This window comes from Halictus rubicundus, chromosome 14, assembly GCF_050948215.1.
Source record: "Halictus rubicundus isolate RS-2024b chromosome 14, iyHalRubi1_principal, whole genome shotgun sequence".
Lineage (NCBI taxonomy): Eukaryota > Metazoa > Arthropoda > Insecta > Hymenoptera > Halictidae > Halictus > Halictus rubicundus.
In genome coordinates, this window is record NC_135162.1 from 1,945,130 (window position 1) to 1,971,485 (window position 26,356).

The window sequence follows — 26,356 nt, forward strand, 5'->3', positions numbered from 1 at the left end:
GTAGTATGTCACAATAAAAAAATGATGATGAGAATTATCACAATAATGTAAATTGATACCGCTTTCCATTTAAAAAACTTTAAGAGTCAAAATAATTTGTTGTGTATTAAGAGATTAGCCTCTGTGGACTAATTAATTTAATAGAAAGATGCAACGAATACCACCATTAGATTCTCAGTAAACAACTTGTAACTCTTTATTTGGCAAACTCTGCATATTTAATTAATATTGGGTTATTCGGAAAGTAATTTCGTTTTTTGGGTAAATATTTGAGAAAACCCTATTACACAAACAAATAGTTATTGAGATACAAGCTGAAAAAGTTTTTGCAGAATTTGACTTTGTGGTGTTATACGTATAGACAAAAATAATCAAGATAAAATGTTCCACATTCTTTTTCAGCGTATATCTCAATAACTACTTGTTTGCGACATATAATTCCTTTCAAACTTTTTCTCTTCTCGATGAGTAGGATATGTTGATGTAAACAAATTTTTAACAACAATGTTCTTTGTTATAACTAATTTTACGGGAAGTTTCTATATCATCGATAATATCATAAAGAAAAGAATAAACGAAACCAAACCAAAACCGAGTATATCTTCATTTTTATGTTTTTCACAACCATTTGTTTAGTCAGCGACCATCATTTGTTATTTTACATGGACGCAATTTTACGCACGCAACGCGTAGCTAACAAATATCACAATATATTGTTTGAATCAATTATTCAAGGTAATTATCGTATTTCTATATTCATTTCTATAAAATGTGTAATCTTAACTTTACCATGTCGTTAATGTTTTACCACTTTTTTTTACATTTGTTTAATTGTGGCTGTTCAAAATTCATTGTATAGACGATAATATTTTGTTTTCTGAAACTACGTATATTGTTAATAGATGGAAAAAATCGCAGGGAAAGCGAAAGGGACTTTTATTTATGTACACAACGATTATTCTTACAATAAAGATAGTCGCAGTGAAAACATTTATCGGTGCAACACTCGACGAACTACACGATGTTGTGGGGCTGCAATGAGACTCTTAGCGATGATTCTGTTTCGTTAATAAAATCCCACAACCATTCTAAATTGTTTCATACAATCCAGCGGGAGAAAATGAAGAGTGATATGCTTCAACTATGTCGGGAGACATTAATCCCATTAAAAAAGATATTCGATGACATCTGTAGAGAGTAATTATTGTCCCATATTTTTGAAAGAAACTTTGAACAATATGAAATAGATTAAAAATATATTAACAAACTAAAAAAATTTTTTTGTCTAGGTATCCTATTGCTGCAAGCACGTTATCGTATAACAGTATAAAAGCTGTACTTTTCCGAGAAAGACAAAGAAGCTACCCACAAGTTGCACCTAATTTAATCGCGATAAGTGACTGCATTGAGATTCATTCTTTCATGGATAACATTACTAAAATAGTAATAAAGGATGAAGAGGGTAAAGTAGCAATTTTATTCACTACTGGCACACTTTTGAAGGTTCTTGATACCTCCCACTGTATCTATGCTGATGGTACTTTTTCCGTAAGTAGTATGCAAGTTATAAAGTAAAGTAAAATATATAGGGTGTAACAGAACATATGAGAATGAACTCAGGAACTGTGATTATACTATACCTAAAAACAGTGAAAAATATTCATATAAATGAATGTTCTTTTTGTCTTTAATTGTGAGATAAAACGAATTTTCTGTTTTAATTTTGTGGCGCAAAAAATGTCTCTTTGAGAATGATCCACATAAGGATCGAAACATCGAGAAACATGTTTAATTAATTACACATTTGCTGTTTTTCTATAAATGATCGAACCTTGCGCCGAAATCATAAAATTTATTATATACTTATGAGATATATCGGTTTACTGCAGTGTACGGACAGAGTTTGCTCTTTTTACAAAATTCGTTACATCTCTTAAACAGAGATAGATCAAGCATATGTTTATATGAATTTTTTCATTGTTTAAGATGTACAATCAGCTTCTGAAGTGGATTGCACATATTCTGTTACACCTTGTACAATTTATGTGTGTATAGACACATAAGACAATACACACAACATTATATCAGCGTGTAAAGTGTGTATACATATTATTATTAATATATAAGGTATTTCTATGATTTTGTCCACTTTAATATCGTTGTTGTTTTTGCAAATTCAAAAAGTTTATTAGACTGAAGTAGCTTGGGAAAAAATTTGCAAAATTTGCAAAAGTTTGAAAATTCATGATAATTTAAAGGAGGCTATCAAGAAATACTTCATATGACCTCTATCACTCTCAAGACGAAGAAAATATTTCTATAGAGGTTTACTTTATTAATTATGTTCTAAGTCAAGAATTTTTCGAGCGACTGCTGACTATAGATGTAGTGTCCTCACTTCCAGCACAGTATTTCATTACCGTGAACTGTCGCCACTTGGACAGGCAAGGACCGTTTCTTGTAAAATAACAAAGACATTGGTAAGACAAGAAAATATTAAATTTATTAGTTTCCTTCAAATTATTATGAATTGTTTGGTCATTTCAAGATCAACATACGTGTTTAAAATCCATTTTTATTAGCTACAATAGTAAAAATGTGTCGCTGTTATAAAAAAATTGTCGATGAACTTTGAAACATGAAAAAAATTTTCTTGACAGAAAAACATGAAAATGAAAACAACTATTTTTTTGTACATTTTTTAATCTGTAAAAGTAATGAAGACATTAAAATGGATAAGATAAACGCGAAATACCTGGTATTCATTGTAATATGTAGTACAGACATAATACTGAATGTATACATTATGTATGAACGGATTATATAATAAGTGGACTGTTTTTAATTTCTCAGAAGGAACATAAAATGTTAAAAAAAATGTTCTTCCGAAAGGTGTTTGATATGAAGGGGGACATAATGTGATACATGTGATGTGTGTGTGTATTCTTTTACGTACATATATTATATTTCTTATATATATTATATTTTATTTCTATTCAATTCTACACAATTTGTATTTTATTTCCATTCAAGATTTTACCTTCTAAACCACCAATTGCACAACTTTATATTATTCACATTGTATACATGGATACTGTAAGTATAATATGCATTATTAAAGTATGTTATTTTAGTTTTTATACTATAATTGTATAATGTGTATAGGCAATATTAGGAAAATTGTATTTTGACTATAAAGGGTAACGAAAGAATTTATTCCTGAATCACGAGTAACGATATTATTTGAAGAAAAATTATTTATTAGTAACGAATAAATCTGTATCGTAATAAATAAATTCTATCTTTTGTCATTCGAAATTTTTACGTTTGTTTTAAATATCCCATTGTAACATTATTTATTTTGTTATTTTACTACAAGCATAAAAGTGAATACAATTTTTATTCGTTTCCTTTAATACATGTTAACTGCCCTATGATCAGGGTAAAAATGCACATCGTATTGATAGTAATACCAAATTTTAGAGCTTGTATTATACTTATTAAAGTTTTGCTTTCGAAGGGAGTGGGTACAATATTTATATTGTGCGAAACATTAACAAAAGCTATGTATATAGCAATATGGAGGAAGATAAAAGAATTAGCTCCAATGCTTCATAAGAATTTGAAGTTTACGATGACTGACTATGAAACTGCAGCAATGATTGCATTGGAGCAGCAGTTTCCATCGAGCAGTGTAAAAGGCTGCTGGTTCCACTATAATCAGGTTTATATAATTTTATAGGGAATAAAGTTTCTGTCCATAAAAAGATATAATTTTAAACTAATTGTACGTTTTATAGGCTTTATTACGAAAATGGCGCCATTTAGGTCTCACAGATGCACCAACTAAAGTATTGTCAATGGCAATGACTTTAGCTTTAGCTCCTGCAGATCTCTTTGAAAAAGGTTTCACTGAAATTGAAAGAGAAGCAGCTTTTTTAACCGCTGAGCATGCTGCAATTAAAATTTTTATCGAATACATACGATCCACGTGGTGGCCAAAAGCAGAAAAAGTTTCAGTATATGATTGTCCTATGAGAACAAACAATACCACCGAGTCTTACAATAATGTTGTTTCATTGAAGCTAGGAAGAGGAAAAAAAACATATGGATATTTTTGGGTAATTCTTTCATTAATTTTATTTCGTTTATGCATTTTTATTTGTGTATAAAACAAAATTTTATAAAACGATTTCTCATCCAAGCTAAATTAACTGTAAACTTTACAGAAACTCTAAAGCAACTAATAATAGATGAAGAAATTAAAATAAGAAGACTCCATGAAGGACAATGTGTACGTCGTAAAAGCAACAAGAAAAGTGTAATAAGAGATAATAAGATTGGAACACTACAAAAACATCTTGCTAGTGGAAGGTTTGATTTTGTCCTAAATGTTATGCTTAGGTTCCTTAAACTACGTCTGATTGTTTTCTTTATAATGCTTTATAAAATACATAGATTAAAAAATATAATTACACATAAAAGATATTTACTTATTGTTTTTTAGATTAACTTTGAAAGAGTTTTTATTATCGTTTCATAAGGGTCATAAGATATTAATGTATGGAGATTGTGAAGGTAAAGTATGAAAATTGGTGTAGACAAAAATAGGGATTGTTCTAATCGCGCATTGTTTTCATCGCACATTAGTTTTTCCCAGAACCGCAATGACCTCAGTCAAAATAAGCTTCCATCCACCTTTACTTTGAACTGTTAACACATTCACGACTGGCGGTTATCGAGTGAGACTTTTAGCTGTGTACCGCCTATAGCTGAATACCGTAAGGTTAAGAACGTAGGTCTACGACTACGCTATCGGTATTTAGCTACAGAATTTGAAATGTCGTAGGACTACGTTACCTGTCTCGAATGTGTTAATAATTTAAGCACGCGGGACTGGTTAAAACGATGTGTAATGAGGATTCTCATAAAAAAATTATTTAATCTCATTAAGAGATGTTTAAATCTCTGATGTTGATGTTTTAATCTCTTTTATTGATTTACTGAGGTTGCAAAATTTTCAACATTTTACTTATACGTAGACATCATCTAATTAATAATGCATTAATATTAAATTAATAATCACTTTAATAAAATATATAAAATATTTTCCTTATTTATAGCGGATCATGTTTGCACTACTCCAGAACCGATTTCTGTTATAGAAAATGAAATTACTGATCAAAATCAAAGTAAGTTAATACTTAAGGCGGTAGACTCGTTTCCAGAATTGCAAGGGTGCAGGATGCGCGTTCTCATTTCTCGATAATACAAAGATGGGATTTTTCAGCAGTGAAAAGTGCTAGATAAAAGATTAATCAAGGCCGCGATCGCCCTCGATAGTCCTATTTTTACGTTTATGAGGCGTAATTTGCATTATTCGGCAAGCATGTACCTATGAAAATAGCTATATGCGCAGTTGTATGCTTCTGAATAATGCAAATTGTCTACTGAAAACAAACTTTTTGTATTGCAATCCTGGAAAAACGACTTTACTTGATTAGAGACATATTTAAGACGTCTCAGTGCTGTCTGGGTACAGTAGAGAGACAACATTTAACCAAACTATAATAACAACCGGTAAATCTACAATCTTAATAATTATTTAAATAATTCCAGGCGCATATAAAAAATGTACGAAGAAAAGAAGCAACGAAGAATTGGAGGACAAAAGTAAAATTTATATGGACTAAATTTAGTATTGCTAGAGAAGAACTCATTTCTTACTAAATTGTTTTTTACAGATAATCTGAACGTACGTGGACATACACAATTGCTGGGCAAAAAGGCTAAATTTACAAACTTAAATACGCCACTTGTAATATTGGAAAAACTCAATATTTGAGTTTTTAACACAATTTTTGGCGATTGGCCTTTTTGGGTGTACGGTACGGCTATCACTAGACAGCGGATGCGATAATTATTTACTAAGAGATCTTCAATATATTTACAACGAGATTCTAATTGACTTTCACAGATGGGTCATACCACGCGAAAACGGACACATTTTGGAGTTAAATTTCGGATTTTGTTCAAATTTAAATATGGTGACTTTTTGATATATTAAAAATTGTTGATTATAGAGACATATAAGAAAACGTGTTACCCTTTTCTCATTGAATCATAAGTCTAGAATTATCATAGCGATGAAAATGAGTCTAAACATGACATCATTTGGACTATCTTCAATAAGCTTATAATTTTTATCGTAACATTACGTATCAATAAAAATTGTTCGATTACACTCGAGTTTGAACTCATTTTCATCAGGAAAAGTACCTCAATTCACTCGTAATAATTTTATGAAGGTATATTGAAAAATCTAAAAGTTTAAACTTTCAATCGTGCGTGATTCTCCATCTGCTTACATTGTATGTATACCGTTTTTTCAGTCGCTGGCTCTTCGACTTTCAGAGCTCGACGCTCGGTATTGTACACGCTTACTTGCGATGCCTTTTTTAACCAATTAGTTCGCATGTAAGTCATAAATAAAAGAACATTGGGAAAATTACTTGCTATATTGTCTGCCTCTTCTTGTATAATTAATATGGCTTGTTGAAACTTTGTTTCAGGTACTAAAGCCGGAGACATTGCCATACGCACAACCGTATTAGGTACATTAGTCAAACCAAGCTTGCGCCACTTTCGAAGAATAGCCTGCAATATATGTATGACAAAAAATGTAGATTTCTATAATAGACAAAATTGTAATATGTATGATAACATATAACTTCAAACAGTATCACAAACTTGACAATAATGAAACCAGCAACCATGTATATGTGCATTAGGAAATAACTCATGTAGAGTTGTAACAGCGGCTGCTTCATAATCACTCATTATGAATCTTATATTATTTGCCAATTCAGGTATTAAATTAAATATCTTTTTCCATATAGCAGGATATAGTGTAGCCGTCCGTCTTTCACATAGAACAAGTATAGTTGCAATACCCTGAAAAAAAGCAATTCTTTATGTTCGTGAAGGAGCATTGGATACAATTTAAGAAGTAAATCTAATATAAATTATGTTTTACATTATCCATGCAGCGTATATGGATGGTGTAGAGCTGCCCCATGTGAGGTTCCTTGGGTAAAACCTAAAATTACAGACGACTACTATTATTTACTATTATTATTATTATCTATTAAGTATATACACATTAAAAGTTTACTTTGAAAAGTTTGATATACTTGATATAAACATCTAAGTTAAATAGCTTCTGTAATTTATATAACATAGTATAAGTATTGTAGTTATGTAGATTTTAAGATAATTAAATCATTAAAGAAAAACATTATAAAATTTCTAAGAGTTTTATGCTACTTACTGCAATGTTCCATCAACGAATATTTCTTTTGATTTCTTCAATCCTTCCAGCAACCCATCAGTTGTAATTATTACAGCGGTTTCGTCTTTTAATGACTTCACAAGACATACATTTAGATTTTCCAATGGTTGATAAATTTTCATCTGGCCATACAAAATTTCTAAGGATTGTGGAATTGCGGGTTTGAAATTAGCTCTCTGTCTGTGCAACGTTGGCCTTAATTTTGTAAATGAACAATAAGCTGCAGCATCTGGATGTCTTTAAATAAACATTTGTATAATATTTCAATGAATTTATCGATATGTGACACTGTCAACAATTAATTTTTGTGATTTTTTAATGTGTTTTAAATACCCCCCCCCCCCCCCACGTTCTAAAAATCTAACACAAACTAACTCCGTATGGTTGTTCTTTCCTGTGTACACCTGCTATCCCTAATCATTTCTGTAACATATTCAAAAATCTTTGAAATCGGTGAGAGTGTCACATATCGATAGGTAGATCAATATTTCTCCAAAAAAAGTTAATAAAAGAAACACATAAGAACAGTAAGCATAAACATACTTTCTACAAACATCATCAAATATTTGTTTAAATGGGATCAATGTCTCCCGACTCAGCTTCGTCATTTCTTGTATCATCAAATACCGTGTAGCAAGATATTCTTGACCAGGGTGATTATGGGATTTTATTAACGAAACAGAATCATCGCTAAGAGTCTCATTGCAGCCCCACAACATCGTGTAGTTCGTCGAGTGTTGCACCGATAAATGTTTTCACTGCGACTATCTTTATTGTAAGAATAATCGTTGTGTACATAAATAAAAGTCCCTTTCGCTTTCCCTGCGATTTTTTCCATCTATTAACAATATACGTAGTTTCAGAAAACAAAATATTATCGTCTATACAATGAATTTTGAACAGCCACAATTAAACAAATGTAAAAAAAAGTGGTAAAACATTAACGACATGGTAAAGTTAAGATTACACATTTTATAGAAATGAATATAGAAATACGATAATTACCTTGAATAATTGATTCAAACAATATATTGTGATATTTGTTAGCTACGCGTTGCGTGCGTAAAATTGCGTCCATGTAAAATAACAAATGATGGTCGCTGACTAAACAAATGGTTGTGAAAAACATAAAAATGAAGATATACTCGGTTTTGGTTTGGTTTCGTTTATTCTTTTCTTTATGATATTATCGATGATATAGAAACTTCCCGTAAAATTAGTTATAACAAAGAACATTGTTGTTAAAAATTTGTTTACATCAACATATCCTACTCATCGAGAAGAGAAAAAGTTTGAAAGGAATTATATGTCGCAAACAAGTAGTTATTGAGATATACGCTGAAAAAGAATGTGGAACATTTTATCTTGATTATTTTTGTCTATACGTATAACACCACAAAGTCAAATTCTACAAAAACTTTTTCAGCTTGTATCTCAATAACTATTTGTTTGCGAAATAGGGTTTTCTCAAATATTTACCCAAAAAACGAAATTACTTTCCGAATAACCCAATATTAATTAAATATGCAGAGTTTGCCAAATAAAGAGTTACAAGTTGTTTACTGAGAATCTAATGGTGGTATTCGTTGCATCTTTCTATTAAATTAATTAGTCCACAGAGGCTAATCTCTTAATACACAACAAATTATTTTGACTCTTAAAGTTTTTTAAATGGAAAGCGGTATCAATTTACATTATTGTGATAATTCTCATCAAACTGAATAACATTTACCTGAACCATTTTTTTATTGTGACATACTACGTATGTCACATAATAGAAACTAGTGCACAGTAAAATTAGTGTATATCATAAGACACTTTGAGTTTATCTAATAAATGGTAAAAAATGTAGCCTCTGTGACTAGAAAATTATTGTATACTTTCTAAACAAGTACTTATCAATAAAAAAGCCTTTACACAACATAAAATGAAATAAATACAGAACTGTTTAGAGTCGAGTTTACTAAGTACCCACTTTTTATTGTTATAGAGTCTTAAACTATTTACATATTATAATATTTCAAGTATATTTGAATTCTACGCAGCACTGCTTACTTAATTTTTCCTTTACTTATTTCATATGTCACGCCCGGTGGTTCGATCGCTCATGAATAAGACAAATAAAACTTCAAATAAAAATTATGCCACGCGAGGAGAGAAGAATAAATAAGATTAAGATAAGCCTTAAGATTCTAGGAAGTAAGACGGTGTCATGTCCGGTGATTCGACCGCTTAAGAATCAAACGAATAAAACTTGAGACAAAGAATTATTATGAACTATTGTTGAAACCCAATAATGTCACGCAAGGAGAAGGAAATAAATAGGATTAGGATAGGCGTTAAAATTTCTAGAAAATTAGATAGCGAACAAAACAATTCCAATTACACTGTCCAACACCAAAAAAATTTTGCAATACCTGTTGGGTGATTCTTATACACTTTGTCATCCTAAAACCGAATCTGAAAGTAGAATTGCTCCATCACGCAACGTTTTCGAAAAATTTTGGTTTTTGTAAAAATGCCCGATTTTGATACGAAACGACGTGTTACGCAAAAACTAAACACGCGAGAAAGTTCACATTTGAGTCAAGAGATAGAGGGGACTCTCCTCTACATATTCATATATTCAATTATATTTTTATGTACTTCCTAATAGTTGTAAATGGTTGTTAAAGTTTGAAAATGTGCCGACGCGGGTACTTTGTACGCTCTATTTTTGTATTTATGTGAAAAATCCTTTATCTAGCAGGAATTTACTATACAGGAATGCATTCTACAGACATTTCTGGTAAAGAAACCATTCACGAAAAGTATTTGGTTCCCTTAATGTACGAGAAGGATCAGAAAATGTTAATTGACAGCGTGTGCGCGACGCGTTCGCGCCAGACGGCCATTGCAGCCTTTTCGCGACTCGCCAGGGCCGTCGCTATGCGTAGTCGACGTTGGTACCACTCAAGTATGTCTTTGCTTACTATGCTTAATTAAATACATTTTTGGGTACCAATCATTACAAAAGATTATAAAAATACGAGTTATATTCACATTTCATTGTGGAAATGCTTAATAAAGAAAATTGAATACAAAAACTTACCTATTTCTGATGTAAACAAATTAAAAATGTTGCCGCCTTGCTTGACGTTTGTTCCTGGTATCCCGATTTTCAATAATAAGTGTCCAGCAGTAATCAGCAAGCATCCGCACATAAGTCTTTTCCTTTGTAACGTTTTTCCATTGTTGAAATATCTTGATGAAAGATTAATGCTGGAATTGTATTCCTTGTTTTGATTTTAAAATAATTTCGTCATGAATATAACAAAAACAGTCCGGCTGATTTATACACTTCCGCGAGATTTTATCGATTTAATATAGAGCGATCTATGTCTTAATTATGTACTTCGATCAATAAAATCGATAAAAATAGTCCCATTTACATAGTGTTTGGACTTATTTTAATCGGAAGAATCTTGAATGTCCATTGGTATTACAATTACAAAAATAAGACAACAGTTACTGAAAATAAAATTTTCCAGTCACCGCATTGCTGCGGTCAATTTTCTTTATTAAGCATTTCCACAATGAAATGTGAATATAACTCGAATTTTTATAATCTTTTGTAATGATTGGCACCCAAAAAGACAAAAAAAAATGTATTTAATTAAGCATAGTAAGCAAAGACATACTTGAGTGGTACCAACGTCGACTACGCATAGCGACGGCCCTGGCGAGTCGCGAAAAGGCTGCAATGGCCGTCTGGCGCGAACGCGTCGCGCACACGCTGTCAATTAACATTTTCTGATCCTTCTCGTACATTAAGGGAACCAAATACTTTTCGTGAATGGTTTCTTTACCAGAAATGTCTGTAGAATGCATTCCTGTATAGTAAATTCCTGCTAGATAAAGGATTTTTCACATAAATACAAAAATAGAGCGTACAAAGTACCCGCGTCGGCACATTTTCAAACTTTAACAACCATTTACAACTATTAGGAAGTACATAAAAATATAATTGACTATATGAATATGTAGAGGAGAGTCCCCTCTATCTCTTGACTCAAATTTGAACTTTCTCGCGTGTTTAGTTTTTGCGTAACACGTCGTTTCGTATCAAAATCGGGCATTTTTACAAAAACCAAAATTTTTCGAAAACGTTGCGTGATGGAGCAATTCTACTTTCAGATTCGGTTTTAGGATGACAAAGTGTATAAGAATCACCCAACAGGTATTGCAAAACTCGAAAAAAGTTTAATTTTGTTGGACAGTGTTATCCTCCTGCGAGAGACGCAGCAAAGATCGATGTTACCCCGAAAAATAAACAGAAAGTGTGTCTAGTTGCACCAAGTTCCAAGAAGGCACACTAATCCCATGGTAAGAATGACGCGCATTAGATAAAAGATCAAATCAATATCCTATTGAAACAATGGACTGTCCATCCTATAAAAGGGAACCAATACTTCAAAGATCAATTCATTCCGTCATAAAGTTTTGACCGGATCAGTCCGTCATAAAAAGTGTCAATAAAGTTTCAGTAAAGTCTAAGTTTAGTGAAAGTTTTATAAAGTTTAAAAGAAGCGACAATTGAAATTAGTGAAATCCGCGACCTGCGGCTGCGATATTGGAATTGGTGGAACCTGCAACCTACTACCCGCAGCAACTGCGATTAGCGGTATTTCCACCTGCGGTAACTGCGATCTGCGGAATCAGCGACTTGTGGACTTGCGGTGTCCACTTAGCGAAGCGAACCCAACAACTCGGTAAATTAACATTACTATTATTGAACGAAATATTTGTAAGCTATCTAGTTTATGCGTTAACTACACATAATCTCTATTTGTCAAATCATGTTTAAAACTACTGATTCAGCACCTAATTTTGAATAAATCAATAATTTTGTTTGTTTTGGAAAATAAGAATACAAGTTATTTAAACAATCCTCAATTTCCCGAACCGTAGCCGGTGAATGCAGGTAGGTTCAAAACTGCGTCCTATCTCATAAAAATCATAATCCGTCCTACCTGGGACGTAACACATACATTGAAAAAATACATGAATTAAAGCTCAAACGCAAGGTTCACTTTTCACTGTATATTATGTAGTTAAAATGAATAAGAAAAGTGATTATGTGTCTATAAAAAAGCACGTACATCTGATTGGGGAAATTCAATCTCCGTTTACATTTATCATTCTAAAAGCTGCCGTGACATTACACGGTGATTAACAGTTTTAAAACAAATTGTAAAAAGCACGATCATGTACGTAACATATAATTAAGTTATTAATGCTTTTTATTTCAGAATATAATACTTTTCAAGATCACAAGTTACATGTTACTCACCGTTAAAACATTTTCCCGCAATAATCATGATCTGTCCAAGTTGAAATGAAAATAATTCCGCTAATAGTTCTGCTTCGTACACCACATGTAAAAGATAAATTTGAAAAATCACAAAGTATCGTATTCATTCCTTACAAAAATGATTATATTTTATAGGCAGAATGTACTTATCTAAATTATCATTTTTACACAGAATTATTCAGGAGCCGTGAAAGCAATTCTACATATTTGTATAATTTTGCAGTACTTCGCTCTTCGTTGTCACTATTTTAATTCACAATCAGATTAATTTCAAAAATTGAATAATTCATGCATTCCGTGGGATATATTATATTCACATTTAATTATTGTACTCTTCTTTGTAACAGACCTGGCTCCGCCAGGCCTGTTCCAAGCCGAACACGGCCGACGGATATCGAGATCCGCCGGCACCCGCGAGCGCCCCGGCGATCCCCGCACCGCCGAACCGATCTTGGCGGGAACCGGAACCCGCCATGATGAAATACCGTCGCGCCGGATACAGGACGACGCCGGAAAAGTCGGCCGCGAACCGTACCGCACCGCACCCCCTCGCCTAGAAGACGAGAGAGACGAGCCGGAAAACGGCCTCTTTGGCTTTCCGCCACGCTCGCGAAAAGACGTACGTTCCGATCCGATTTCTAGCCGCCGATACCGACCGCCCGATCACGACCGGAATCGTCCTTTTGCGACGCCGAGAAGCCGCCCGCTGAATACGACTCGCGAGAGTGTATTTATACCCGCGAAATTGTAAGCGCGAGTGTGCCGAATTTTTCCGCGACCCACGAACCCCGAATACGCCGCTGCGTACTGGACCACCTGGAGGGCCGACCCGAACGCCGAGCGATCGAGACCCGAATCGCGACCGCCGACCACCGAAACGCGAAGCCGGGACAGTGACGAACATTTTGAATACTCGTGTCGTTAATCACCCGTGCTCGACCGTCCGCGTCCCGCCGTAACCCTCGCGTCATCCCGCGCGAACCCTGGCACGGCGAGCCAAATCCGGCCGCGAGGAACCCGTTGTATCGAGATCCGCCGGGAAACGGACTCGTTACATGGCGCCCGAACAGGGACAGTTTAACCACGTGGGGCAGGCAGGATTACGCCCACGTGGGAGTTTCGAGGTTAATTGTGCCGCGGAGTGAAGTGAAGCGAGACGCGCGTGCGCCGCCTAGTGCCATTCCGCCGCGACAGTGCCGGTACACGCGCGCCGCCCAGTGCCGTTCCGCCGAAACAGTGCCGGTACACGCGCGCCGCCTGCCGCCACCGCGACGAAGCAGGATCGCTGACCGAACGTCGGACGAGCGCGAACGTTCGAATTGCCGCACCGAGGAAGTCGGGGTGGATGCACCGAGGGACACCCGCGAGGAGCCGTACCAGCCGGATCACCGACAGATTACCATCCCCCGGGACACCAGAACAGCGGGGCCAACGTTGGGCCGAGTGCATTGAACGTCTGACGGGCGACCAATACAGGATGACGGAACCCGGTGTACAGACACGGAAAATGTTATCCGCCGCCGCGACGGCCGAGAAACCGGACCCGCTCCGCAACATTGACCGGATCCGGAAAAGCGATTGTAAAACCGACGGGAAAGACCCGCACGCGTTCCTGGAACGCGTGGAGGAAATCCAGATAGCATATGCGATCCCGGACGAGGACGTACTCCGGGCCGCGCCTGAGATGTTACGCGGACGAGCGCAGGCTTGGTACCGGAACGAACGGGAGGAAATCGCTACCTGGGACTAGTTCAGGCGGGCATTCCTCCGAGCCCATACGTCACCACAGACTCGCTATCAACACGAGCGTGCCGCCCGGGAACGAAGGCAGCGGGACGACGAGCCGTTCACGGATTTCGTGACGGATATCACCACGCTGATGCGACGAGCCCAGCTACCACCGTCCGAGAGACTCGAGCTGCTGCACGAGAATATGCGGACGAAGTTCCGATATCTCCTACCCCGGGGATCCGTACCGGACGTGAGGACGCTCCGCGAGCGAGTCCAGGAGCTTGAGCGCATCGAAGAGCAGGAGAGACGGCCGCGCCGAACCCCGACCTACGCCGCCACGACCGAACCGACCTCGACGACCACGAGCCGCGCCCCGCCGTCGGAACCGTACGACGTCGACACCCACTACTGGCGATGTAAGCAGCGAGGGCACACCCGCTTCGAGTGCCGGAACGCGTACCGGAGATTTTGTTCGCGGTGCGGTCGCGACGGAGTGCTAACCCGGGAGTGTCACCCGCCGGGAAACGGAGCACAGGCCCCGTCGCCGAGGAGCGAACGCCGGGCCCGCTAGATAACCTGTTGGAGAAAATACGATACACGCCGCGCCCCGTGTTATCGGTCCGAATCCTCGGCCGGAGATTCGATGCCCTCCTCGACACGGGCTCACAAATCTCCTGCATCAATGAGGAAGTCATGGTCTGGGCGCAGGAGCAAGGGAGATTCCCCGCAGAGCACCGCGCCGGCCTCGTCAACCTAGCCGACGGAACCGATACGCGTCCGACGGGACGCATCCGCCTGCCGTTCGAGTCCGACACCGGGAGGAAACGGCCGAATTCACCGTACTACCGAGGATGGGGATGCCGGTGCTCCTCGGCATACACGCCCTCGCCGCCCTGCGCTTGACGATTAAGCTGCCCGCCGAAATCGCCGCCCGGACCGAGGAATACCACGCCGAGCCGTGCCTCCAACTAGGATTACGACCGTTGCCGGAAGACGAGCGAGAAGCGTTCGACCGGTTCTTCGACACCGAGCTGGGGCGTTTCAACACCGTGACGGGCCGTACGACGCTCATACGTCACCGGATAAAACTCGTCGACGAGACGCCGGTCAAACAGCGGTACCGCCGTCCAGTAGCCCGTGGAGTTCGCCCGTCGTCGTCGTGAAGAAGAAGTACAGCCGGCCGCGATTCTGCGTGGACTTCCGCAAGTTGAATGAGCGATCGGAGAAGGACGCGTATCCGCTGCCACACATTCAGGCCACGTTGGACAAACTGCGAGGGGCCAGGTTTCTCACGACGCTGGACTTGAAAAACGGATATTGGCAGGTGCCCCTGGAACCCGCTAGCCGACCGCTTACCGCCTTTACCGTTCCGGGGCTCGGCCTTTTCCAGTTCACGGTCATGCCCTTCGGCCTGCACTCCGCCCCCGCGACCTTCCAGCGCCTCCTGGATCGCGTGATCGGCCCGGAGCTCGAACCGCACGCGTTCGCCTACCTGGACGACATTATCGTCGTCAGCCGGACCGTGGCCGACCACCGACGTCACCTCAGCGACGTTTTCCGGCGCCTGCGAGCGGCCGGACTGAAGCTGAACCGGGACAAATGCCGATTCTGTGTCGACAGCCTCCGCTATTTAGGCCATATCGTCGACCAGCAGGGCATCCGGACCGACCCGCAGAAAACCGCGGCCATCGCCCAGATCCCGACGCCGAAGACGATCAAGGACATCCGCAGATTCCATGGGATGGCCTCGTGGTACCGGCGATTCGTCCCGAACTTCGCGGAGGTCATCGAGCCGTTGACCCGCCTGACCCGTAAAAACGCCAAATGGCAATGGACCTCCGCCGAGGAAACGGCGTTCCGGACGATGAAGGAGCGCCTCGTAGCCACCCCGGTGCTGGCATGCCCGGATTTCGAACAGCCGTTCACCCTCCAGACCGATGCCAGCGACTACGGGCTGGGAGTCGTACTCACGCAGGGCCCTGAGGACGACGAGAGGGTGATCGCCTATGCCAGCCACACAATGAGCGAGACCGAGCGCAAATACAGCGCCACCGAGAAGGAGTGTCTCGCCGTGGTCTGGGGCATCAGGAAGATGCGACCGTACCTGGAGGGGTACCGCTTCACCGTCATCACCGACCACCAAGCCCTTAAATGGCTCCGCCAACTCGACAGCCCGACCGGCCGCCTGGCGAGATGGGCGTTAGAGCTCCAGCAATATGATTTTGATGTGCGGTACCGACCCGGGAAACATAACCACGTGGCGGATACGCTGTCCAGAATCCCGCCGCCGCCCGGAGTGAATTCGCTCCGACCGAAGCAGCACACCGACACGTGGTACCAGAAGAAACTAGCCGCCGTCCAGACCGATCCAGCCGCCGAACCAGAATTCCAGATACGAGAGGGGCGCCTCTACAAACGCATCCCGCACCAGCTCGATTATAACGAGCCCGAGCCGAGCACAACGTGGAAGCTGTGCGTACCGAACGAGGACCGCCCGGCTGCCCTGGCCCAGTACCACGACGACCCCACGGCCGGTCACCTGGGAGTCGCCAAAACCATCGTACGCCTGGCGCAACGATTTTATTGGCCGGGGATGTTCCGGGACGCCGCCAAATACGTCCGGAGCTGCAAGAAATGCCTGCAGTACAAGGTCCCGCCGCACCCGCTACCAGGTCAGCTGCACGCCAACCCGGGGACCGAACCGTGGCATACCGTCTCTGTTGACCTGATCGGCCCACTGCCGCGATCCCGACAGGGCCACCGGTGGTTGCTAGTGGCCATGGACCGTTTCACCAAGTGGGTCGAGCTCTCCCCGCTCCGGAAGGCCACCAGTACCGCCGTCGCAGCTGCGATCCAGCGGGAGGTAATCCTGCGACACGGAGCTCCGCAGATTGTGATTTCAGATAACGGCCGCCACTTCATCGGGGAACCTGTGACCGCTCTGCTGAAAGCCGCCGGGATCACACACCGCCGGACCCCGCCGTACGCGCCCCAGTGCAACCCGGTGGAACGAGCCAACAAGGTCGTGAAGACCATGCTCGCCCAGTACACCGGCAACCGACACAACCGCTGGGACGAGAAACTGGACGAAGCCAGATTCGCAATCAACACGGCGTGGCACGAGGCAACAGGGTACAGCCCGGCGTACCTCAACCAAGGACGGGAACTCCGGCCACCGGGGCCGACCACCACGGAAGGAGCCGCAGCCCCGCCGCAGCAGCGGTGGAAGAACCTCCGGGAGGCCCAGGAACTGGCCCGAGTACACCTGGCACGAGCGTTCGACCGACAGGCCAAATACTATAACCTGCGCCGCCGAGATTGGAGGCCTGCCCTGGGGGACACCGTCTGGAGAAGGGAACACACGCTGTCCAACAAAGAAGAGGGCGTCGCCGCCAAGCTCGCGCCGAAGTTCAGCGGGCCGTACACCGTCGGGCGCGTCGTGTCGCCGGTTATCGTGGACCTGCGCGACCGGGCCAGGCGATGGCTGCGCCATATCCACGTGCGGGACCTCAAGCCCGCCGCCGGTTCCGCTGACGACCCAGACCACCCCCCAGAGGAAAGCGCCACCCGCGAGCGCCGACTCTCCCCCGCGGGAAACCCCCGGCCACCCACACCCGCCCCCGTGGCTAACCCGGCTCCCAGGCGTCGAGGCCGTCCCCGGAAAGTAATCGCCCTTGTTCATTTTTGCGACAGGAAAGGCCCAGCCCCAGCGACCACAAGGCAGGCCGACATGGACGATAGTTGGGGCCTCGCGGCCCTGTTCCGCGAGCCCGAGCCGGACTCCGACCCGCCGACCACCGAGGGACGCCGCCGCAGCGACGACCTGACGTCCCGGGCCGACGACCCACCCGCCGAGGACCCGGCACCGCGGGACGGCCCAGTGCTCAGGAATTGGGACTCCCTGACCACCCTGGCGTCGGTGCCCGACGAGCCTCTGCCGGAGGTCTTCTGGTTGGGCCAGAGCCCCTGGCCCCGGCCCACCACGCCGCCCAGCTCCCCGGGCTGGTGGACCCCGACGCCGTCACCGCCGCCGCAGGCCAACCAGGGAACCCGCCGCCGCAGGACGAGGAGGAGGCGCCGAGCGGGACGCGCCGAACGCCAGGACGCAACCCTGAGTCACTGGTCGGACCCCCTCCCACCGGAGGCCCTGGGGAGGCCAGTAGGACCGGACCCCGTCGGGGCGCAGCCCGCCCTCACCGCAGCGGTCTGGGCCATAACCGAGCCGCCCCCGCCGGAGCGGACACTGCGCCCGGTGCCAGCGCCGAGGCGCCTACCGACGGCCGCCACCACGACCCCCGCCACGCAGACGATCGGGGTCCAAACTGAGGACGCCCCGCCGACCTCGACACTCACCGCAGCCGCGCCAGCCCGGACCCGACCGACCCCGAGGCCGACCCGGGGGCCCGCGACACGGCACCGCCCGGCGAGACCAACGAGGGCAGAGGACGGGGAGACCCCCCCCCAACGGGGGATACGCTATCCGCGACGCAGACCGTCGCAACCTGCGGTGGGATCCGATCCCCTTTCACGGACCGCCCCCGACCTACCCCAGCGTCTGGTTTGCGCCGCCGACGGGCCGACAGGCCGAGGTGCCGCTGCGCCTGGTCGCCCAACGCCGAGCGTACGTGACGATCCCGCCCGGCTTCGAACGCTGGAGGCTGCTCTTCGGGAGCGACGGCCGCCTGCTGCGTTGTTTCCGCCGCCCGCCGTCCATCCGGATCCCGGATGAGCCGGCCCCACCACGCCCGCGTCGCCAACCCGGGCGCTGCCACGACAGTGAATAGACACAACCGTGGAACAGTGGACAAGGTGCGCGAGGACGTGGCCCCACGGGGCACCCGCGACTTCACCCCGGCGGGGGTGAACGAACGCTGAACGTAAGTTAGGCTAGGTTAAGTAGTGTAAGTGTACAGTGTCGCGTAGTTTAAGTTAGGCTAAGTGTACAGCGTTCTAGTAGGATTAAGATAGGTTAAGTGTACAGTGTTCACATAGGATTAAGATAGGTTAAGTGTACAGCCCCGCGTTAGAATAAGTTAGGTTAAGTGTAGCAAGCAAGGTCCCGTCCTGCCGAAGTAAAAGGACCGTCTCGCGCTCGCCGCCGCGACGTAAGGGGGGGTGTAACAGACCTGGCTGCGCCAGGCCTGTTCCGAGCCGAACACGGCCGACAGATACCGAGATCCGCCGGCACCCGCGAGCGCCCCGGCGCACAGTGGTTCGGATCGAGAAATTCAGTGACATTTTGTCGAAAAATGAACTTTCTCATATTGACATGTACAAAGTTTGTATTGCTTCGTAAATATCCATCTACCTCGAAAATAAAGAAATTAATAAAATATAATAAAAATTGTAATCGTGACGAACACTTAAAGTTGGACATTTTGAAAACAGCTTGTTTCGCAGAAAAAAGATGCTTATCTTTATCTCGATGCCCTGACCCACCTGTTTAATATTTTTTCTGTGTTCTTCTTTTAAAATGAACAGAATTCCTTTACGATAAGAATTTACACTGTCAATTAAAAATTAATTTAAATAATGTATAATATTAAAAATATAATGCACAGTGAAGGCACGGAAATTGTCAAAATTCCTCATGTTTAATACGGAATATCTTTTGAGTTCCAACTAGCACCGCATAATTACAAATTGTACAATGTTCAGTACACTTTTCCCTATATAGTTATGCACGATTTACTACCAACATCGTCCATCGACGCAAGTTATTAGTGATTAAAGTGTATCCATCGCTGCGTCGAGCGCCAAGATTGTGCGAGACGCGAAGAACCTCTTCGCGCGCGTGCGAGCGACTGTTTTCATTGTAGCGTACCTCAATTGTTTATTATATGCTGGAGATGAGGAGTCGATTGTTTTCTCATTTTTAGTTTGCATTCAGATGAAACAGAACCGTTGGAGAAAACACACAGTAAAGGATTTGTAAAAGACTCGTACAGTGTATATTTAGTGTGTATCGTATATATGTATATATTTAATCTGTATTTAGTTAAGTTATTTTTAATGCGTGTTATATATATTCATTTATTGTTTAATTAGAATAAGTTATGATTTATTTTACATTATATCATCTTTTATTTGGTTTATATTTGGTAAGTACAACAACGACTAAACACTTATTGCCTCAGTAATTTCGCATGTAACGGTTCATCTTTGCTATTCAGATATTAATTATCGAGCGTCGAGAATGGAAGCTTTTCGAAAACATCGAGACTTATTTATAAGATTAAAAAATTCGTCAAAGGACATGGGTGATTACTCATTCTTGCATAAAGAAATATGTGAACGAATTAATCTTTCTCCGGAACAATCAGAAGGATTAACGAAGAGTTTAAAAGTATTCACTAGTAAATTAAAACAGAAGTGGAGACAATCATATTATACACAAGTGAGATTCCTTCAACGTAATAAGTCATGGTTGGAAAAAGATTTTTCATATCTAAGTGCCATATTAGCAGAGATTCCGTCTTCAAGTTCGACAAATACCCCAATACAACGAAAATCGTCTACTGTAAACATATACAAAGGACGAAAGTTGCGACGAAACGGCGAAATCCGCGTTCCGTCGCGAGCTCGCACAACGGACCCTAGTGCGAGCCAATCCGCAACCGTCCCGAGCGCGAACCAATCACAGCGCGCCGCCGCTTCGCGAATATTTCGCGAGACGGCGCGCTCCTCGTAGTCCGCGCTTTCTCCATAAATACCGGAGCAAAACGCGTTTAGTTCGGAGTTGGCTTGGAGCTGCTCAACGGGGATCATCCCAAGCTCTTGGCCACTCGCAGCCGCGTGTGAACACGCATACTACGGCTTCTTCCGTGTGTGTGTGCGAACACGCTGGTGCTAGGTGGGACCCGTACTACGGCTTCTTCCGTGTGCGTGCGACACCAGTACCGCGAGGAGGTCTCGAGTGAGCAGACGGACGAGAGCAGTGTCTCCGGGCGCTACTGCTCGTCGCGCACTCCAGCTCTCTCCCCCCTCCCCGATTCCTTTCCGCCGATCCTGCGAAATTCGCTCACCGGTCCGCGACCAGGCGTCTCGTCACACTCGTGACAGTCCTCGTCGAATCGCAGCCGCGTTCGGAGCTCGTCTTGCACGAGCTACGACGTTGGTGACGGGGAGCTCGTTCTCTGGGAACGTCTGGGTGCGAGCGACCCCCACCGCGATCCGATTTGGGGGCGACGGGTGGGGCGTCCCGTCGGTCCGGAGTCGGAGTAGATTCGCGGCCACCGTGCGCTCGGCCATCAGCGAGGAAACACCAGTTCACTATTATCTCGCCGAGCCGCGGTGGTTCCCACCGACCAGCCGTAGATCCGGAATCCCGGGAATCCACCGAATCGGAGAAACGCCGTATTGCGATACCGCTCCGCGTTCCCGCCGTCACAGCGAATCCTGATCGCTCCGCGTTCCGCCGTAACAGCGAATCCTGATCGCTCCGCGTTCCCGCCGTAACAGCGAATCCTGATCGCTCCGCGTTCCCGTCGTAACAGCGAATCCTGATCGCTCCGCGTTCCGCCGTAAAATAGCGAGTCCCGATCGCTCCGTATTTCCGCCGTAAAAACGAATCCTGCTCGCTTCGCGTTACCGCCGTATAAGCGAATCCTGCTCGCTCCGCGTTACCGTCGTATTAGCGAATCCCGCTCGCTCCGCGTTTCGCCGTATTTTACCGCGCATATTAGGTTTAAGTTAATTTAAGATTAGGATAACGTGCCGTTTTTCTCGTGCTGCTTACAGCCAGCCGTCGTACCGGAGCCCGCCAGCCGGGAACCGTCATCACTACCCGGGGCAAGTCGCCGCCGGCAATAAAACGTATCTTTCTCTAAAAACAGCCTCCGTTTATTTCACCCGCTGTCCTCTCCGCCGACCCTGGCCGCTGAGCAAATCCAGGAGAGGACAGAATTCCTTCCTTTCGCGGTTAAACGCTCGCGTAGGAAAACGCAACCGTTACAAAGTTATATTCTCAATGCAGTAGCAGGGAAAGAATACGAAGATCTCGGTCTCTCATTCATAATTTTTCTCTCGATGAATTACTGAGTGCACTAAAGATGAAATTGCGAAAACAAGGCATGCGTCGGGAGTTACGCGTACTGCAATATTTATTTGACAGTAAAAACGACAAAAATATTGAAACTTTTTTAAAGAAAGGACACATGCTTCAACAGAAAACGTTTTCAGTAGAAAAAGCTTTAAGCATTTTCATTATGGCTGAACTCTCCAAATTTCAGTATATGACCATTAGAAATTCAGCCATAAAATGCAAGAACAATCTGTGGCCCTCTTATTATAAACTGTCGCAAGAAAAAATACAGTGCTTTCCAGCAAAGAGTAGTACGAAGATTACTGAAACATATGCACAAGTCGAATTACAAGGCTTGTTAGACCATACAATTTCCCGCATATTGAAGAGTTTAGATACATTGCCAAATAATAATCAACTAATTCTCATATGCAAATGGGGTTGCGATGGTGCTTCAAGCCAGCAAAGATATAAACAAGTATATCATGCAGACCATAATACGGATGAAGAAATATAACAAATATATAATAATAACGGGACTAGTATAGTCCCGTTAAAGTTATATAACAAATTAACTTCAGAAATCCTTTGGGAAAATCCGCGACCATCATCTCCTTGGTTTTGCCGGCCAATAAAATTCGAATTTGTTAAAGAGTCTCAAATAATTATAGAGCAAGAAACTAATAGAATAAATAATGAAATTCGAAATTTGAAGTCGTTTGAAATAAATAATACATCTATCGAATATACCATGCTATTTACAATGGTAGATAATAAAATTTGCAATGCGATTACGAGTACGAAATCCTCTATGCGTTGTTATATATGCGATGCAAAACCAACGGAGATGAATGATTTAGAATTTGTAAAATCAAAACCCACTAATAATAATAATTATTCTTTTGGAATTTCTTCGCTGCATGCTTGGATAAGATGCTTTGAATGGATATTGCATGTATCGTATAATATACCCTTTCAAAAATGGAGTGCTAATACACCCGATTTAAAAAACATTCGAAGCGAAAGAAAAAAGAAGATACAAGAACAATTTAAAGAAAAATTGGGACTAGTTGTCGACTACGTAAAACAAGGATGGGGCTCATCAAACGATGGGAATACGGCAAGAAGGTTTTTTCAGAATGCTGAAATTTCCGCGGAAATAACGGAAATTGACGTTGCTTTAATTAAAAGGCTGCATGTCATCTTGCAAGTTATTTCGTCCCCATACGAAATAAATGTTACCAAATTCGGAGAATATACGCTACAAACAGCAAAATATTATGTGCAACGTTATGGATGGTATTACATGCCTGCCTCCATGCACAAGATATTAATCCACGGCAAGGATATCGTGCAAAATGCTTTGCTACCGATTGGACAGCTTTCTGAGGAGGCACAAGAAACGAAGCACAAAGATTTTAAGAAATTTAGGAGCAGGAACACAAGAAAAAATTCCAGAATCAACACAAACGAGGATTTACTTAATAGATTGCTCCTAACTTCCGATCCCTATATATCGACAATAAGAGTAAAATCACAAAATAAAAAGAAAAAGCCGCTAGATGAAGTTGCTGCAGAATTGATACTTATATAGATTTAAGTAAATCAGCCAGTACAGTAAGTAAAATGTTATTAAAAATAATTAAACAAACACTAAACATATTAAATTATTTATCATTAAAAAGTGACTATTTTTTCATATTTTTCAGTGAAAGTTTCATCCCAATAACTTTTACGATTCAAAAGCTGTGACAAAGTGTCACAGAATTTCTCGATACGGATTAAAAAATTTTAATTATAAATTATTAGAAAAAATAGTTTGTGAACTTATATGTAAACAATTTTGTTTTCAATAACAAAGTATCAATGAATATTAATTAATAAATATTGTTTAACAAATGCAAAAAATATTTAATTATCTATAATTAAAAGTGACTATTTTTTAAATATTTTTAGTGAAAATTTCATTGCAATATCTCTAATGGTTCAAAAGTTATAACAAAATGTCACTGAATTTCTCGATCCGGACCACTGTGCGGCGATCCCCGCACCACCGAACCGATCTTGGCGGGAATCGGAACCCGCCATGATGAAATACCGTCGCGCCGGATACAGGACGACGCCGGAAAAGTCGGCCGCGAACCGTACCGCACCGCACCCCCTCGCCTAGAAGACGAGAGAGACGAGCCGGAAAACGGCCTCTTTGGCTTTCCGCCACGCTCGCGAAAAGACGTACGTTCCGATCCGATTTCTAGCCGCCGATACCGACCGCCCGATCACGACCGGAATCGTCCTTTTGCGACGCCGAGAAGCCGCCCGCTGAATACGACTCGCGAGAGTGTATTTATACCCGCGAAATTGTAAGCGCGAGTGTGCCGAATTTTTCCGCGACCCGCGAACCCCGAATACGCCGCTGCGTACTGGACCACCTGGAGGGCCGACCCGAACGCCGAGCGATCGAGACCCGAATCGCGACCGCCGACCACCGAAACGCGAAGCCGGGACAGTGACGAACATTTTGAATACTCGTGTCGTTAATCACCCGTGCTCGACCGTCCGCGTCCCGCCGTAACCCTCGCGTTATCCCGCGCGAACCCTGGCACGGCGAGCCAAATCCGGCCGCGAGGAACCCGTTGTATCGAGATCCGCCGGGAAACGGACTCGTTACATCTTTCATAAACTTTATATTTTAATATAGACTTCATCGATATCATATTTCGAGTAAAATCATTATATCCTAACATTTACTACAGACTCTAAAAACCATTCATTTTAACACTTCAAATATTAATTAGTTTCGGTTAATTTTACAGATTCATCACAGGAAATCCTAAACATGGATTTGACACTTAACATCAAGCGCACATAACCCGAAATTAATTACGAGTTGGCCGCATTTCCATCACTGTCTAAAATTAGTGTGCGCATTTCTATTTGCTCGCAATTCGCTTGTGTCCAGTTTTATCTGTGCGCAATAAATATGTTTCCAATTCTATTTGTGCGCAATTGAGATGTGTCCGATTTTTCGTGTGCGCAATTGAAACGTTTCCGATTCTTCTTGTGTCCAATCATACTGTGTCCAAAAGATATGTGCGCAATGTGTACGTGCGCAATCGTATTGTGCGCAACTGAGCGCCTCCCCGAGAGGGGCACTCCCGGAGTAAGCGCCGGGGGTGGTTCGGGTGAGGGCACTCAGACACTAGCGAGCCCCTCGGGGATACCTGCCCGCCCCCAGAGTGCTAGGGGACGAGGGGGAAGGGAGGAAGGTGGACGAATGGAGAGAGAATGTGAGTGGAAGAAGTATGTGAGAAGTTGGAATGAATGAAGGAAAAATTTAAAAAAGGAGTAAATGAGGAGCAACCGTAAGAGGGGGTCCATAAGGTTAGGGAAGGGTGTGTGAGAGTGTGTGCGTAAGAAAGGGGGAAAGGGAAATACGGCAAGCGGCGGCGAACAGCGAGTCCGAGTGAGCGAACGATGGCGAGCGGCGAGTGAGAGAGTACAGGGCGGAGGACGCAGATAGGGAGACAGGGAGTAGAGATAAGGTACAGTTAAGGATTAGGTTAAGGAAGGAATGGAAAATGGATTTGTAACCCTAAGGGGAAAAATAAAGAGTACTACATATTGTGACGTTGCACAAACCCCGCCGCCCTTAAGCGTCCCTAACAACCGAACGAAGGGACCGGACTGCCGTAAAACAAGTTGTCGCGAATAGAACCACGGCTCGATAGGTTAGGAAGCGCTCCCCGAGGAACTCCCGAATTGACAGGAAACTCGTACTTTCACCCTTTCGCGCACGCCGAGCCCGGCAAGTTTCAGGTACGCGAACGGCACCCCGGTATCCAGCCGACCTGAAGAAAGGGCACAGCGCTTCGCGGGACCACCTACGCCAAACCATGGC

The 26,356-nt window shown here is 43.1% G+C and overlaps 2 long non-coding RNA genes across 2 annotated transcripts in view; both read left to right on the forward strand.

Moving 5' to 3' along the window:
• The window catches only part of LOC143360820 (uncharacterized), a 283,741-nt gene that overhangs the window by 234,542 nt on the left and 22,843 nt on the right, over positions 1-26,356 (forward strand). The gene's annotated exons all lie outside the window — the stretch shown is intronic.
• Positions 4,311-6,694, forward strand: LOC143360882 (uncharacterized). The gene is made up of 7 exons (XR_013083362.1): positions 4,311-4,374; positions 4,508-4,578; positions 5,124-5,192; positions 5,620-5,888; positions 5,978-6,047; positions 6,393-6,477; positions 6,573-6,694. It is a non-coding gene; the product is annotated as an uncharacterized LOC143360882 (long non-coding RNA).